Below are 14148 nucleotides of genomic sequence, written 5' to 3' on the forward strand. Positions count from 1 at the left end.
AAGGCAGCATTTACTTGTCACACATAACAATGGCAATAGATGCAATGTGACTGTCCCCAACAGAAATCGCAAATATTTTCATATCATATATATCCTGTAGATGTCTCATAATACTGTTTATGTTCAGTCCTACTTCAAAATTACTACAGTTATCAAAGCTACTACTAAGTCGTGCTATGTAATGTGTTAAAGCAGATGCTTATATAAACATTTTAAAACATTTTTCACTGTATTGCTATATAATTGGTTTCCTTTACAATTCTATACTTGTTATCTTCATCATTTATCCTAATAGATTCTATAAATATAAGTAAATTCTGTTAAAGTCCATAGTTGTCACAAATTGTCACAGAGGTCCCTGGCACCAGAAAAAAAGGATTAAGGCTCTCCCCTTCATCCATAACCGACTTATTGTTCCATCATGCTTATCATACAATGTGTTGCTAACATGTGTTATGTAAATGTGCAGACACTGTATGAGACTGGAAGCTCCATGCTTCGTCGAGTCTGGCTGAATGTCTTGCATATCGTCAATGCTCAAAGTATTTTTGTTGATTTTTTACTTGTAAGATTTGGTGCTTGGGCCTGGAGTTGGACTACATCTGTTTACACTCTAGGCCTTGAACCTTGGGCAAGTGACTTCACCCCCTCCAAACCTTAATATACCCATCTGAAGATGGAGCTCTTAGTACTACTTATCTCAGGGTGCTCTTGTGAGAATTCAAAGAAAATAATACTCATAAAGAACCTAGCATAACATTTGCTCCATCATGAACTCTTAATACAAATTGTCTATTAATTATGAACACATTATTATTCATGGAAGTTGAGAGTGAAATCATGAGAGCAAGATAGCAAGTGGGGATCATGGACATAAGTGAGGTGAAAGGTGGCGGAGAGGCAAAGGTTGGGGTTGGCTCCTTCAGAGATTAGTCAGACAGACTAGGGCAAGCAGAGCAATCAGGCTTATTAGGGCTGACTCACACCTGATGGAAGACAGACTGTGTTCTAAAGTAATAAATGATTGCTGTCCCCTCATACTGCCCAGCTCTTAAAGACACAGGTCCTTAGCTAAGGTATCATCCCCAGAAGGCACCTGTGATAATAAATTAATGTCGACTTTCATGCACAGGTCAGGAGGCCACAGGGAGCAATGGAGAAAGCACTGGCCCGGGTCAGCTCACCTCTGTGGTCTTGATTTTCTCCTTCCTCAGGGTGTTGCAATGTTTGCCCTTTAAGTCCTCTCTACTCTAAACCTCTGTGATGCTCTGAAAGACTGTCCTTGTTTGAGAGGATGATTGTATCCACCAAGCTGGGTCTTGGAATAGCCCACCATTGCCGCCTGATTCACAGGCTCCGGCCTTGAAGGGTAAGTGTACCTGACCAAGGGGCAGGAAGGCTTTGGAGCACCCAGGACTTGTTCTGAAAAGTGTTCTAGGGAGGCTAGATAGAGTGTGAGGTTCATGAACCAGCAGAAGAGGTGAATAAAAATGAAAAAAGGACATCAGAAGATGAAAGATGGACAGGGACCACCAGAGACAAAATGTAGACTTAATTCATAGCTATCCATGCATAGAAAAATGGACTTTTAAAAAGAGAATATATTTCTCATTTCTGATGACTGAGGGGGCTAGGGTGCAGTTGGTCATAGAATAGCAGCTAATTTACAAATCACACTGGGATAGTGAGTCAGCCCAAGCACTCAACTAGTGCCCCATACTCACTTATTGATTAGGATTCAATGAATGATCTTCGCTAACTCAACTATTTGGTTTTTCACCAAATAAGAGAACTTAAGAATTCTGATTTGGGTCTCTGCTTGTCCATGGCAAGCATAGAATTTTATACACAAGAGTGTGTCTCATGCAAACAGAATTATGGAAACAGAACTTAATTGTGGAGCCTACCCTTGCCAGAAGGGGATTCAGAGATGACCAAAATCACCTCTTGCTTCCATCAAATATTTTTAGTAGGCTAATAATGAAAATCACTTCTCTCATAGCTCAGTCTATCAAGCAAATAGCTAAAACGTCTCCCAGTGTGCTTTTTGTATCTTGAATTATAACAAAGTGAACATGACAATAAAATGATATTCCTAACCCATAGAATTTTTGTTTGTTTACTTAACTGGGTAAAGGAAAGCTTTAGCTTGTTGTCTGGAGAGTCAGAGATTTATTCAGATTCAGCCCTGAAAAATTACTGTTTTGTTTCCCTAAACCTAGCCCTGCCAAAAATTTCATTGTGCAAACTGAGTTCTCTTTTTCCTCCTCACTTCTCAGTTTGGATTTCAATAGAATGTCTTTCCCTGAGGGAAAGAGAGGGAAGTGTCAGAATATAAGCTCTGGAAGCTTAAATCCTGAAGATAGGTGAAATATTCCATCAAGCTAAACTTGCCTAAAGGCTGATCTGTTGCTGCACGTATAACTCCTTTAGCAAATCTCTCACAGACAAATGGGACAAATTAGGCCAAAGAAGGATTCAGGCATTATTTCACTCAGAACCATATAAGTTGGGTCTACTTGGTACCAAAAAGATGGTCATATTAGGGACCCAAAGTCTACCATCAAACTAGCTGTGTAACATAATGTAGACAAAATAAAATAAAATAAAAATTTAATTTTCTGCTCTGTAATCTTAATATAAATCTGTTCACCCTAATATCATTTTCAGGAGGAAGACAATATATTTTTAAAAAATTGTGTCCTAAAAATATTGTGAAACCAAAAAAAAGGATTACTGATAACAAGCAGCCTTTGAAAACTTATCTGGGACAACTTCATGTGAAAACATCCTTTTTGACAGGATGTAAAGGAAACCCCCAAACCCTTGATGTCACCAGATTGTTGATGCTGTGTTCATGTACCACAGTGTTGCCTCAACCAGCCAGGCAGTAATCCAAACTTCCTTATTTTTCTTCCTACAAATAAAAGAAAAATGTTTTCTCCGATGATTATTGGTTTAGTTATCAGCTCTCTCATTCTGTTTGTAAAAAGACTATGGTTAAGATAGCTTTTTGTTCTAATCTGATTTACGCTTCATGACAGGAAGAATTCAAGGGTTAAAGTTCTCTTGAGAGGAAAAAGAGATTAGAGGCAGAGTTAGAGAGAGAGAAGATATATAGATCAGGCCTGAGAAATGCCAGACCGTCTTCAAGCAGCAGAGGATTCCATCTGAGCCCCATCTCTCTACTCAAGGGTTGGATCTTAGTCCTATGGCCGACTTTATCAACCCTTCATCCCCCTGCCTTAATCTCCTTCAGAGACAGTGTCCTTCCAAAGCCCTCGGGTGAATTCATTCCAGCACGTAGAAGCCTGAGTTACAAGCCCAGACACCAACCTCAGTTCAGGCTCTGTCAGAGTCAGACCCAACTTGGACAGCTGGTGTATTAGCATAAAAATAAGAAGGCAAGAGTCCTGAGTACCTTGCTGGGCAAATAATTCATTTCAGTTAAATAAGTATTGATAGAGCATCTGCCACGTGTAGAGCAGGAGAATTTGAGCCCACATCCTGTGATCCCAAAGTTCACCATTGTTTCTTCTATACCACACAGCCAAGGCTAAACTGCTAAGGCCCCACCTCTACCCCAAAATAATGCTGGATGCTCAAGTGGTAATAGCCCTGAGTAATATTTGAATAAAATATTATTTCAGCCTGTATGTTTTTCATCACAAATGTTCCCAATCAACTCCCTCAGTCACTGGAAACCCGAATGTGGTCACTGGTGAAGTAGGTCCTAACAGGTCCATAAGAACAGGTGTTATCAGAGTGTCTGCACAGTAGTGCCCATACTCAGCAGCTGTAGAGCTGAAATTGCAGAAAGGACCAAGGAGATCTTGGGTACTCAGGAAGGAAAGAGCAACTGTAGACTTTCTTCCACCAAAAAGAACATCAGGAAAGGAAAAACAGACCTGTTTGAAGAAATGTCACAGTTGGGACTTCCCTGGTGGTCCAGTGGTTAAGAATCTGCCTGCCAATCTAGGGGACATGGGTTCAATCCCTGGCCTAGGAAGATTCCACATGCTACAGGGCAACTAAGCCTGAGTACCACAGCTACTGAGCCTGCACTGTAGAGCCCACGAGCCACAATTCCTGAGACCCACCTGCCCTAGAGCCCGTGTTGTGCAACAAGAGAAGTCACTGCAATGAGAAACCCGCACACTGCAGCTAGAGAGTAGCCCCTGCTTACTATAACTAGAGAAAGCCCCCACACAGCAACAAAGAGCCAGCATGGCCAAAAATAGATAAATAAATAAATAAAGTTAATTTAAAGTATATGTGTGTGTGTGTGTGTGTGTGTGTGTATATATATATATATAGGAAACATCATAGTTTTGCTTTCTATTATGTTAGTTTGCTTTTAAGAATTGAAACATGTAAGCATACATATAGGCTAAGAGAAAGAATTTTGAGGAGAGGAAAGGGTAAAGTTGCAAAAGAGTTGGAATGATTGATGGAAATAATAATAGTAAATGTACTGTAATATAATTACTACAAAAAGCATTGCTCTCAGAGCTTGACATATTTAAGTGAACTTAATTCATTCCAAAATTTTATGAGAAACTTGCTGGTATTATTCTGCTTTCACAGATTAGAAAATAAGACCTAGTTTAAACAGTGGCAAGTTGTAAGACTTGGGTTTGAACCTAAGCAATCAGGCTCCAGAATCCACACTTTTAATGGTTGTGCAAATCCGCTTCTCTAGAGAAAGTTTTTATGTAGGAGGAGATGAACTAATGATAGCCTAGCAGAAGTAAATAAGAAGAGGCTAAGGAAAGAGCTAGACATTTAGAGGCATAAGAGAGAAAAGTTGAGGACTTTAGCATTGAATGGCTAGGCTGATTCTTACTGCTAAGTCTGCTAAGTCACTTCAGTTGTGTCCAACTCTGTGCAACCAGATAGACGGCAGCCCACCAGGCTCCCCCGTCTCTGGGATTCTCCAGGCAAGAACACTGGAGTGGGTTGCCATTTCCTTCTCCAATGCATGAAAGTGAAAAGTGAAAGGGAAGTCGCTCAGTTGTGTCCAACCCTCAGCGACCCCATAGACTGCAGCCTTCCAGGCTCCTCTGTCCATGGGACTTTCCAGGCTGATTCTTAAGGTCCCTTTTATTCAAAATCATGCTGTCAGCACAAACACATCAAAGGAAATTACCCCCTCACTTACTATGACAGAGTAATTCTTTTTCCAATTAATCTAACAGCTACAATTATTTAAACAATTGTGTGAAAACCTGTGACGGGGCCACAAATCTATATAACTTATATATATTCTGTTTCTACCTGTTCTGATTCACACATACCTATCATTGGACATCCTAGGGAGGGACATTCATGTCCTGGGATCTACCTTGAGATTGTTCAATTTGGATTCTGATGTTTCTTGTAGAGAGGATCAAAGCTGTTGGCGCAATGGACTCCAAAAATGCTGAAAGTATGCTCACTGTTTTCATTGGAGAGGTGAAATAGAAGGCATTGATTCATCATGGAATGTGGCAGAATATGGTCACAGCTTTGAGAGACTCTAAATCTTGAGAACACAATTCCAGAATATTTTAAGAAGGAAGCTGGTGTGGAATATCCAGCACGAAATGATGTGTTTCAAACAAGTGCTAGAGGAATTCAGAGAAGATAGCTAAGATAGTAGTAACTAATATTTATTGAGCTCTTTTAGGTCCTTTAGGTATGATGGTAAATCAGTGCAAAAAAGAAAAAAAAAAAAAAACACCAACTTGTAGCATTTGCCAGTTTCCTTGGTGTAAATACTCCCATCACAGCCAATTTCAAGCTACCAAACACCTCACAGAATTCCTGAACATCTTTCAGTCAGTTCTAGAGGGCCAGGAGAAACTGGCTTGAGCACAACCTGGTTTTGTTATCCCAACTCATCCTCACAACAAGCTGTTAAGGAGTGTACCATTATTAGCTCCAGTGTACTTATTAGGAAAAATACTCAGAGGTTTAATAATTTGCACAGGTGCACAGAGCCAGAGCAAAGCAGAACTGAGGGAAGCTCAGACTGCATGGCTCTAACAACGTCTGGCTGGCTGTAGACCTACTCTTTCTTTACTGAAAAACAGCAACGGAGATTCAGGGTGGTAATGATTGCCAGTCGGTAACCAATTTCCACCTTGGTTCACTTCTATTACAGATAGATTTTCTGAGACCCCCTGGGGACTTACTTTAGATTTCTAGGTTGTTACTCTTCAGTAGAGAATCTCTGTGCAAAAGCCCATACGTGTATATTTTACTTAGTATTTGACAAGTATTCTAGCCCTATGCTACCAAAGGATGGCCCAACTACCAGCATCATGTGGGTACTTGCTAGAAATACAGAATTTCTGGCTCCTACCCAGATCTACTCAATTAGGATGTATAATCTTAGGACAACTCCTAAGTGATACGTGTGCCTGTTAAAATTCAAGAAGCTTTACCTACAGGATCATACCAGGACTCTCATCTACCAAGAGGGTCTCACATTGCATGATGTTCTTCTTGCAGTTGGCAGGGACTGGCACGGTTACAGCAATGCACTTGATCTTGTCCTGTCCCCTTTGTGGCTGCAGTCTATGGTCACAAAACGGAGAGACTCCACAGAGTGAGACTTTGGCCTCATTAGCAACATTTCTAAGAAACAGCTTCAGGTTTCTCTTCCATTAACCTGCTTAGTAACCTCAAATTTTGTTTTTCTAGCTCTACAAGAAACTTTGGAGAGCCAAGTTCAACTAGATGTCTCACAAGGATTTCCTCTCAGAAAAATTAATGCAAAGAAAAATATCTTCTAAACATTCCAGAGTCTGCCAGGAAGGGGAGGAGGGGAGCAGTTAAGATTGCTGAAGCCAGGCCGCCTATGACTTGCCAATTTAATTCAAACCACAAGGCTTCATTTGAACTTGGCCAATAATTCATGAGTCGAAAATAGAAGGAAAGAATATGTAGCCAAAGTTAGAACTTTTTAAAAATACTTTTGAGATGTTCAGCAAGTTCACATCCACAGATATTTAAGGGCAAAGTGAGTTGGGTTAGTATTAGATTTTATTTTCTGTATTTTCCCAAATCCATTGCATTATTGGGGGAATAACCACAATCCAGATGTAACTGAATGTAAATCCTCAATCTTTCCAGTTGAGATGGAATCTAAAATTGAAATAAATATTATTCAGAGAAAGAAGCATTTCAAAAATGTATATTCTAGATTTCAAAAGACCAAAATTATTCTAATGTGTGAACACCTATGGTAATAATAGCAATGCCTACCAACCAGTACTAGCTTAAATACATCCAACTGGAATAACAAAGTGAGCAACTCCTTTACATTTTTCATCTGGGCAAGATAAGCTAGCAAACCTGTCTCTTCAAGAACAGAGGAGCAGCATTAGTCAATAGGAAAGAGGGGTAAAAGGAAGAACATTCTTTCTGCCCATATCTCTGTCAATCATTCAGAGATACTTCCCCAGCCTTCTGGTGACCAAGAAAAGCACCCAAGCCCTCTGAAATGCCAGGAGGCCACAGAAGAGCCCTTCTAAATCATCCCTGAACTGAAAGTTTCTCGTAAATGGAGATCTCATCTCTATTTTGGTCACCGCTGTCTCCCCAGCACCAAGACCATTGTCTGCTACACAGTTCAGTTCAGTCACTCAGTCATGTCCAACTCTTTGTGACCCCATGAACTGCAGCACACCAGGCCTCCCTGTCTATCACCAACTCCCAGAGTTCACCCAAACTCATGTCCATCGAGTTGGTGATGCCATCCAGCCATCTCATCCTCTGTCGTCCCCTTCTCCTCCTGCCCCCAATTCCTCCCAGCATCAGAGTCTTTTCCAATGAGTCAACTCTTCGCATGAGGTGGCCAAAGTATTGGAGTTTCAGCCTCAGCATCAGTCCTTCCAATGAACACACAGGACTGGTCTCCTTTAGGATGGATTGGTTGGATCTCCTTGCAGTCCAAGGGACTCTCAAGAGTCCTCTCCAACACCACAGTTCAAAAGCATCAATTCTTCAGTGTTCAGCTTTCTTCACAGTCCAACTCTCATGTCCATACATGACCACAGGAAAAACCATAGCCTTGACTAGATGGACCTTTGTTGGCAAAGTAATATATCTGCTTTTGAATATGCTTTCTAGGTTGGTCATAACTTTTCTTCCAAGGAGTAAGCATCTTTTAATTTCATGGCTGCAGTCACCATCTGCAGTGACTTTGAAGGCCCCAAAAATAAAGTCTGACACTGTTTCCACTGTTTCCCCATCTATTTCCCATGAAGTGATGGGACCAGACGCCATGATCTTCTTTTTCTGAATGTTGAGCTTTAAGCCAACTTTTTCACTCTCCTCTATTACTTTCCTCAAGAGTCTTTTTAGTTCCTCTTCACTTTCTGCCATAAGGGTGGTGTCATCTGTATATCTGAGGTTATTGATATTTCTCCCAGCTGTCTTGATTCCAGCTTGTGCTTCTTCACAGTTAGTGTTCATTAAATATTTATCATATAATTGATGAATAAATAAAGTCATTGCTACAGATTAACTTGAGCATGCTAGAAATGCTGAATACTCACCAAATTCCCATCATGATGTGCATGAGAAAGAAAAGATTTTAGTAGTTTGGAAACTAAAAAGGAAAACATAGGACAAATCCAGAGATGGGGTGTCTGTACTACCCAGAAATGGGACTATACTGACTGGATAGGGGAGAGAGAGAGAAATACTGACTCTGCAGACAGAGGCTTCCATCACCTACTTCACCATTTTGCCAAAAGTTGGGTTTGTCCATTTGGGCACTCAACATTTAGTGTTTAGCAAAGCAGTATCTGGTACTGGCTACTGACTGTGTGTGTAGCATTGTTTTGGCACTGTGAGAGAAGACCTGTCTTTCAACTGCCTTCTGGGAATGTAGAACTTGGTTGAGAGTGTGAAACTAACCTGATTATATTACAAACAAGTATCAGTCAGAGAGGGATCCATAGGTAATTTTGACTGAGTGCTAAAAAGGGTAAGGTTGAAATTTTCCAAGTCTTTTTCTCGGACAATTTCAACCTTACCCTACTTGTAGTTAGAGGATGTTGTCTTTGTAATTAGAAAGTATTTTGAGTTCTTGATATGATGAGTCCTTGACACATAGTAAGTGTTAAATGTTTGTTTGGAGTAGTAAGACCAAAGCCATATGAGAATTGTCCTAAGGATAACACACACTCATATTTTATATGCAGTATATTTTACAGAGGGAGAGTTCATACTGTTGTTTCATTATACAAGAACTGGGTATAGTTGGAACTCTAAAGCAGGGGAGTTACAAGGACAGGCAAGCGAATAAGCTGCAAAGATCTACTGTGACACACAGGGAAATGTGGCCATTGTTTTGCAACAACTTTAAATGGAGTCTAATCAGTAAAAATATTGAATCACTCGGTTGTATACCTGAAACTAATTTTACATTGTAAATCAATTGTATTTCAACTAAAATAAACTTTTAAAAAAGTAAAGGAGGCATTAAAAAAAATAATAAAGTAATAGGCATCTTCAGTTTTTAATTGCATTCTTCCAGGATTTTAGAAGAAATAGAGTTCAGAGTAAAACAGTGGAATTCTTAAGTATATGGGCTTTCTTGTTGTTGTTTAGTCACTGAAGTTGTGTCCGACTCTTTTACAACCCTATGGGCTGTAGCCCACCAGGCTCCTTCTGTCTCTGGGATTTCCCAGGCGAGAGCTCTGGAGTGGGTTGCCATTTCTTTCTCCAGGAGATCTTCCTGAGCCAGGGGTCAAACCTGCATCTCCTGCATTGACAGGTGGGTTCTTTACCACTGCGCCACCAGGAAACCCCATATGGACTTGCTTATTAATAGAATAGGCCTTAATTAGCTTATGAACAGTATCCACTGATTTTAAAGGAACAGATTTTAAAGTGCTTTATGAAGTCCTCGACTCCAAGGACAGCATCAGGGACTCCTTTATCATGTGGCCCACTGTTCTTCTCCACACTTGAGAATATTCTTAAGCAGCCACTGCTTCTTCATCCCCAACTGTGTTGTCGTAGAAGCATTCAGTCAAGGATCAGGTCGGGGAGCTTCATGGTGAGAAGGAGGTGAGGGGCTAGAAGTGGCAAGAAGAAATATACCAAGAAGAAACTCCAGTTCCACAGAGACCTAAGCTAAGGCAGCCTGTACGTGCATGCGTGCATGCATGCGTGCTCAGTCACTTCAGTCATGTCAGACTTTACAACCCCATGGACTGCAATCCCGCCAGGCTCCTCTGTCCATGGGATGGATTCTCCAGGCAAGAATACTTGAGTGGGTTGCTGTGCCCTCCTCCAGGGGGTCTTCCCAACCCAGGGATCGAACCCATGTTCTTTACCACTGAGCCACCAGGGAAGCCCAAGGCAGCCTGTAGATTGACAAAAAAGAAAGGTGATGCTTGAAAGGTGGGTGATTGACTCCCGGGTTACATAATAGCGATGGTAACAGTGAAAATGATGATACTGGCTTCTCTGGGCTCTTCAGTCTTCCACGATCTTCAGTATGGCCATGCTTCCTTTCCTCCTTCTCTACCCTCTTTCAAGTTGTGGCCCATCAGTCCTGCTGACAATAAGAAATATGGCTGAGCCAGTCAGCTAACCAGACTTTCCTAAAGATTCTTCTAAGATTCTGTAAAATAGCACAGGCCAATAGAAATAAAGTGCAGGCCATATGTGTAATATTAATTTTCCTAGTAAACATATTCTTAAACTAAAAAGAAGGTAAAATTAATTTTAGTGATTTATTGTATTTAACTCAATATTTTTAAACTATTATTGTCATAGTATGTAATTAATCACCAACTCAATGGACATGAATTTGAGCAAGCTCTGGGAGACAGTGGAGGACAGAGGAGCCTGGGGTGCTGCAGTCCATGGGGTCTTCCATACAACAACCCTATGAGATAAATATTTTTTATCCTCATTCATACCTGTGGTTAAGTAATTTGCTCAGTATCACAAAGCTAGAAATGTGCTGAGCTGGAACTTAAACTCAGGACTGTCTGATGCCCAGACCTGTCACTGCCTGCATGCTGCCATTGTAGCTCCCAATTCCTTAATGTGAGCTCATCCCGGTGAAGGCTCAGGTTTCACCTGAATAAAATGTAGGAATGCCTGAAACGTCTCTGGAAGTTTACCCTCAGTTTACAACACTATCAGAGTATTATTGAAACATGGCAGCACATCTGAAATTCACAAATAGATGGGTTTTTGTTTACACAGGAAAATGTCAAGGTTATCAGATGAACTCACCAGAAAGTTCTTAGGAAGAAAGTATTCCAATATGCAATGGTTAATTGAGTTCTAATGCAACATTGTCAATGAACAACAAGTCATCGACTTTGGCAAGGGAAATCCACCAATGAAGTCCTTCATTCACTAAATATTCATTAGTCTTCCCTTGTGCCTCACTCATCTGGACTAGGATCACACAGTGGACAGAGTAGACAAGAGTCTTTATGAAGTTTATCCTCTCCTGGAGAAATGTTTTAATCTAAGTTTTCCCAGAAGAAGATCCTGAGACAATGATTCCAATGCAAGTGACTTATTGAGAAATACAAGAAATATGAGAAGGAAAGGTGGATGGGTGGATGTCATACAGGAGGGGAATGGCAGCCCATAAAAAGAATGTTATTAAATCAGTTATTGTGGGTGGCAGCAGAGCTTAATCTGTAAAGGGAAATGGTGGGAAATGGTGTGAAACAGCACATGTCAGAATCATTACATCTAAAAGCAAAGCAATTAGAGCTTATAGACCAGCTCCCAAGAGTCACTGGTTGAGGGCCTCTTTGGGCTGGGGGAGGGAATGAATAGCTCCCTGGCATTTCTGGCCTAACCCCCAGAGCTGGCAAAGTGGCCTTCAGCATTCTGGAAAAATGCCCTCAGGCCAGGATGTAGACTCAGGCATTTGAAAGTCCACTGAAGCACGCTGAGAAGTCTGGGGAAAGACAGCTCAGGGATACAGATAATGAAGACATAATGAAATGCACAGTAATTACAGATGATGACAGTCACAGAAAGGAAAATGAAGATATTTTATTAACTGCAATTGGAGTTGGGCAAGGAGTCAGCTTACACAGAATTAAGAGTTTGGGTGAGGCCTCTCTGAGCTGAGACCTGGATGGTAGGAAGAAACCATCATGGTAAGAGTCAAAGGAAGAGAAATTTAAACCAAACTTAGGCAAAGTGTGAGCCACCACTGGTGCGAGCTTGGCTTGTCACCAGTTCAATACAAGATACGCTAAAAAATTGAGAGTCCTTATAAACATAACCATTTAGAAATAGCTGTAGCAATTAAACATTGCCACACCTCCAAGCCTGTGGTAAGGGGCTTGTCCCCATGATCGTGGTGTAGACCATTTTGGGCGCTCTCACACTGGTATGGAAAGTCACACACAGTAGGATAGTGGTAAATACATGATATTTTAAGGTTAGTTTGTTAACTACAATCTAAATGTGTATACAAATCTAAGAAAAATAAGCACTTATTTATTTTTCTTTCTTTCTTCTCTGGCAACCATCTGTTTGTTTTCTGTGTCTATGAGTCTCCATTTTATTATGTTTGTTCATTTGTTTTGTTTTTTAGATCCCACTTGTAAGTGAAATCAATACAGTATTTGTCTACCTCTGTATGACTTATTTAACTTAGCACAGTACCCTCCCAGTCCATCATGCTCTCTCAAATGACAAGAGTTCATTTTCTATGGCTAAGTACTATTTCATTCTGCATCTATATCTTCTTTACCCATCCACCTATTGATGGACACTTAGGTAGTTCTATATCTTGGCTATGCAATGAACACAGGGCTGCATGTATCGTTTCAAATTAGTAAGGTTTTTTTCCTTCAGATAAATAGTCAAGAGTGAAATTGGTAGATTATATGGCAGTCCATGGGATTGCAAAGAGTCGGACACAACTGAGTGACTGAACTGAACTGAACTGATGGTAGCTCTATTTTTAATTTTCAAGGAATCTCCATACTGTTTTCCACAGTGGCTATATCAATTAACCTTCCCACCAATAGTGCACAAGATTTTCCTTTCTTACACATATTCACCAACATTTGTTACTTACTGCCCTTTGGGTAATAGTCATTCTGACAGATGTGAGGTGATATCTCATTGTGGTTTTCATTTACATTTCTCTGATGATTAGTTATATTAAGCACTTTCATGTGACAGTTGGCTATCTGTATGTCTTCTTTGGAAAAATGTCTGTTCAGATCCTCTGCCATTTTTAAGTCAAGTTATTTGATTTTTTTAATGTTAAGTTGTATTAGTTCTTTGAATATTTTGGAAATTAATCACTTAGATATATTTTTTGCAAGTATCTTCTCCCATACAGTGGGATAACCTTTTCCTTTTTTGATAGTTTCCTTCACTGTGCAAAAGATTTTTAATTTGGATAGTCCCATTTGTTTGATTTTACTTTGGTTTCCTTGGCCTGAAGAGAGAGAACTAAAAAAGTATTACTATGACCTTTATCAAAGAGAGTACTACCTATGTTTTCTTCACACTTGTCTATTTTTAAAACTTGCTATTTTCATCCATTTGAATTTTTACAAGTGTGTTTTAAAACATTTTAGGATAACATTATTATCTAAATTACAGAAATGTATTTTATATTGCTTATTCTTTGAGGTTTGTTGAGATATGGTTTAGCAATATTCACCGTATTGAAATGTTTATTTCTCTGAGTTTGTGAAGTGAATAGAGAGTGTATAACTATCACCATAATTAAGATAGAGAGTATTTATATCTCTGCAAAAGTTCTTTCTGGTCCCTTTGTACTTTTTTCCCTCCCATATGGAAAACACTCCTCTGATTTATATTTTCTTTGTATCTTTTACAAGGATTCCTTATGAGTGGAGATATGCAGAATGTAGTGTTTTGAATCAGGCTTCATTCACTCAGTCAAGTGCATTTAAGATTCCCTCCTTCTTTGCATGTATAAGGACTTAATTCCTTTTCATTGCTGAGTAGTATTCCAGGATATAGGTGTACCACAGCTTGTTCATTCATTTACTTGCTGTTGAATGTTTGAGCTGTTTCCAGTTTGGGATGAAAATAAAGTGCTATAAACATTCACATATAGGTATTTGTGAAAACATATGTTTTCATTTTTTTTAAGTAAATGCCGGGGACTTGAAT

This window comes from Capricornis sumatraensis, chromosome 18 (genome assembly GCF_032405125.1).
Source record: "Capricornis sumatraensis isolate serow.1 chromosome 18, serow.2, whole genome shotgun sequence".
Classification (NCBI taxonomy): Eukaryota; Metazoa; Chordata; class Mammalia; order Artiodactyla; family Bovidae; genus Capricornis; species Capricornis sumatraensis.